We start from the raw sequence: 4,042 nt of genomic DNA on the forward strand, positions 1-4,042 counted from the left end.
TCAGGGTGTCCGCTTTAGACGCAGCCACGGAGTGGGATGTCAGGCTGGGGGAGGGGGCTCCAGACCAGCACTGAGTGCATCAGTTTGAGGATGTTGCCAAATATCTGCATCCAACATTTGCATGTTTCTTTGTGTGGTGGTGGAGTCCATCTAAAAAGAAATTTATTGTGCTTATCTGTGAAGCCGTATACCATGTGGAAGTTTGTCTTCTGCCTATCCATGATGTACTACAGTGCCGAAGCAGCCCTGGTGCGAATGCTGTGTGAGGACCATGAATGCCACGGCACTTGTACTGTAGCTGCATTCGCTTGTTGTGGGGTTTTCCTTGTTTTGTCAGACAAATGACGAACTTTAATTTTCCCTTGTAGGAGATATTTGTCACTTTGTTCGCTGCTTTCCCCCTTTTTTTGTTCCACCTTCTTTGTTTGCTTTTCCTGTATCAAAACATAACTTTTGTGCAATAACTCCAAATATTTTAACTTGCATAATGGTATGATTAAGTTATGCTTAAGGGATGGAGAATTGGAGGGGGGAGAGGATTCTTTCAGTTTTGTTTTTGCTTCTAGAGATCCTTTCCCAGATTGCGTTTTCTAAGTTGGGTTCACGGTTCTGGTGAAGTTGTTCAAGGAACTCCATCATGTTGCTGATACAGTAGATTTCTTAACTTACAGTGGAACTGCTAATTTGTCTTACGTTTTTATTTCAAAAAGTATTAAGTTCCAAAATATTTTGACTGTTCCTTTTAATCCAATCATTATTTGGCACCAATTTGGCTCTGTCTAAGGAGTTTTGGGGCACAATCCAGTAACCTTGTCCAAGTCTTCAACAAGGATGGCAGAGCAGGACCTCTCACCCAGTTGTGATTTTAGTTTATTAAAAAGGCCTTTTTTTTGTTTTTTGGTCAGAGCAAGTTCCAAACATTTTACAGATGCTTAGTTATGATTTTCACTCTTATTGGGTTCAAGCAACATTGCTAGCTAAAATAGCCAACCTAAGGATTGGGGAGAAAGGAATCTCGTTGGTTCTACTGAGGAATCTGCATTGCGGTGTGCATTAATTCTGTCAGGAGCAAATGCCTGAAAGGTACACTTCAGATTCTCCATGCTTTTAAAGTAATTTTTTGTTGTCTTGCAGAAAGGGCTTCGCCCAGTGCTCTGTGCACATTGTGCACATTCACTCACTCTGATGTATACAGGTATACTATGCAAGTGTATATCGCCATGATAACTCTTAACTTTTTGTAAAGCAAAAAATGTACATGCTTCCTAGCCCTGAGTTTTTAAAAAGCACCTCATTGCCATTGGTAACATATTTTCACACACACACCCTTTTAAAAAATAAATAAATAAATGAAAGTTCTTAAATCTCCAGAGCACTGTACTAGTAGTTATGCTTGAACTGGGAGCTTGGAAAGAATATTTAAACAGAACCTTGATCTTCTTCTGTCTTTCTGATATGCAGAAACAAATGTTCTTAAAAACTGATCTTTGAATGTTTGAGATGGAATTATTCCTGTGAAAGTAAGCTTTAATATCTCCTCGGACACTGGCGCGGCACACGCTAAAGAAACCTGTCAAAATGGAACACGAAAGCTTTTGGGTCCATAAGAGAGGAGAATGCGACATTCCAAACTATAGAGTAGCACATACCATCTGCACTTCATCTTGATCCAGAGTTAATCACAGTCGCAACTTTAAAATTCTATAACTGTTTATTAAGCATTCACATTAGTATTGGATGTACGCTGCTGTTTTGATATTACCGGGCCAGCATCTGTTGGGAAAGGCAAGTCTGCGAGTACAAAATTTCTTTGACAGGCAAAAATGAATAGTTGCAAATGCACAGTGTGTCAGCTGAGCAATCGGCAGTGGGAAATAAACTTACTCATTAAGCTATCTGATGTTAATTTGGGGATAACACTTGAACATCTGGGCTGTTCAGCATCAGGTCCAAAGGACATGTTGAAAAGCAGTTTCGAGGGACCCTGTGAAGCAGCCCTGAATTTGGCAGTATCTGCATCATAACTGCTCAAGGCGCCACAACCAGAGGAGGAAAGTACATGAGTGCGCACACTTTCCTGGTAGATACGCCACAAATATTCTAGATGAATAATAACTGATGAGCATGTGGACAATGATTGCATTTTAAATTGCCAAGATCTCAGTCCTTTTGGATGCCTATCTTTTTTGCCTTGCCTGCTTGCTTTCTTTAACTTCGCAGAAGGTTTTAAACAGATGCTGGCACAAGAAAACAATGAAGCTTGAATAAGCCAATATTCAAGGGCTGATACACAGATCTGTACCATTTCTACATGCTAGCAATATTGAATATGAACCTTCATTACAGAAACCTCAGTGTCTGAAGTAGTGTTCATCTTTAAAAACAGGATAGGTTTAAGAGAAGCAGGTATCATGTTCCATTAAAGTCATGGTGAACCAATAAATTGCACTGGCTACCACGTGGGTTATGTTCTATAGCACTGTGGACAGCTGTTTAAGATATCATGTTATTCTTTTTGTGTGTATAACGATGTGGGAAGCTAAAATACATATTTTTATGTGAAATTTTGTATTCTTTGATTTTTAATAAACTTTCAAGGCCAGTTGTGTCAGGTGATTTTTTTTTAAACCTGTGGCTAATCTTTAACCTTTGTTTTATTTTTGCAGTTTTTTAAAAAGCACATAATAAGCAATTAACTGCCTTGGTGGATGAGATTTAAAGGTCCATTTACTCCAGCATTCAGTTTGAAACAGAAGCTGGCCAATGTCTCTGGGAGGGCTGCCCCCTCTGTTCAGCTTCAGCATCTGGCACTGAGGTCCGCTTGCCCCTAAGCAAGGGAGTGAAAAGTGCCGTCAAATGCCTGCCAAAACAAAGCCCTTGACATCTAGCCTGTCAGGGAAAATAGCAGTGCTAAGGAGAACTATGCGCACAGACCACCGCCATGAGGTAAGGTTAGGCTGCACGCGTGTGGCTGGTCCAAGGTGATCCAGCAAGCTTAATGGCATTGTGGGAGGACTTGAACCCAGCCCTCTCGGATCCTAGTCTGACACTTAACCATGAAAGGGCTATACTGTGCTGACAACTTGCAACCTGAAATGGGACAAGTTTGGCAAAGCATTACCACTTGGGCTTGAGAAACAGGATCCAGGGAGGGCTATGCAGTTTTAATTTTTTAATTTTTACTTGTTACCATTGTCCAGAGCAAGAAGCCAGGCTGAACATATCTCCATGATGACACCTTTCCTTTCTTCTCTGCAAGTGAATGTTTGCCACTAATTCCTATGGAGAAAATACAATATGGGATGGTGCTGTGTCAAGGGTAAAAATCTAGCTATGAAATAGGGTAGGTTGGTCACCAGTGTCAAGAAAACAATTCTTCGGGGGGGGGGGGAATGCATTGCTCCCTGTAAGCTCTTCCAGATATAGACTCCTTTACATGTACTTACCTCTGTACTAAAAAGCATTTTGCTCACTGCATTTAAGAGGAGAGGAGGACAACATTGAGGGGAAGCTAAATTTATAAACTCCAAATAGTTCTAACACTCCCATGGGCAGGCCTGGTCAAAGGTGGGGATCATGGCAGTGGTTTTCCTTCTTTCCCATGGAGAGGTCTGCAGCCACTCTGTAGTGGTTAAGAGTGGCAGACTCTTATCTGGAGAACAGGGTTCAATTCCCCACTCCTCCACATGAAGCCTCTTGGGTGACCTTGAGCTAGTCATGGTTCTCTCCAAACTCAGCCCCACCTACTTCACAAGGTGTCTGTTGCGGGGAGAGGAAGGGAAGGCAATTGTAAGCCGATATGCAATTCTACTTAAAGGTAGAGAAAATCGGGGTATAAAAACCAACTCTTCTTACAAGGCTGCTACTGGGAAGAGTTGTATTGTGAACCAGATAAGGGAAACTGTCATGTTGGAACATGGGGGAGAGACAGTCTCATAGATATCAAGGTCTAAGGTCATGAAGGGCTTTGTATGTGATTGCCAGTTCTTTAAATTGAGCCCTGTAAATGATAGGCAGCCAGTGGTGTGACTGCAGAATGGGA

The 4,042-nt window shown here is 41.6% G+C and overlaps 1 protein-coding gene across 1 annotated transcript in view; it reads right to left on the bottom strand.

Annotated features, from left to right (window-relative positions):
• The window catches only part of MED10 (mediator complex subunit 10), a 216,322-nt gene extending 215,183 nt beyond the window's left edge, over nucleotides 1-1,139 (bottom strand). Inside the window, exon 1 of the mRNA XM_056862222.1 lies at nucleotides 1,135-1,139. The gene's annotated coding sequence lies outside the window, so the exon portion shown is untranslated. The remainder of the gene's footprint in view (nucleotides 1-1,134) is intronic.
• Between the last annotated feature and the right edge of the window lie 2,903 nt (nucleotides 1,140-4,042).

Source organism: Euleptes europaea, chromosome 17 (genome assembly GCF_029931775.1).
Source record: "Euleptes europaea isolate rEulEur1 chromosome 17, rEulEur1.hap1, whole genome shotgun sequence".
NCBI classification, from domain to species: domain Eukaryota; kingdom Metazoa; phylum Chordata; class Lepidosauria; order Squamata; family Sphaerodactylidae; genus Euleptes; species Euleptes europaea.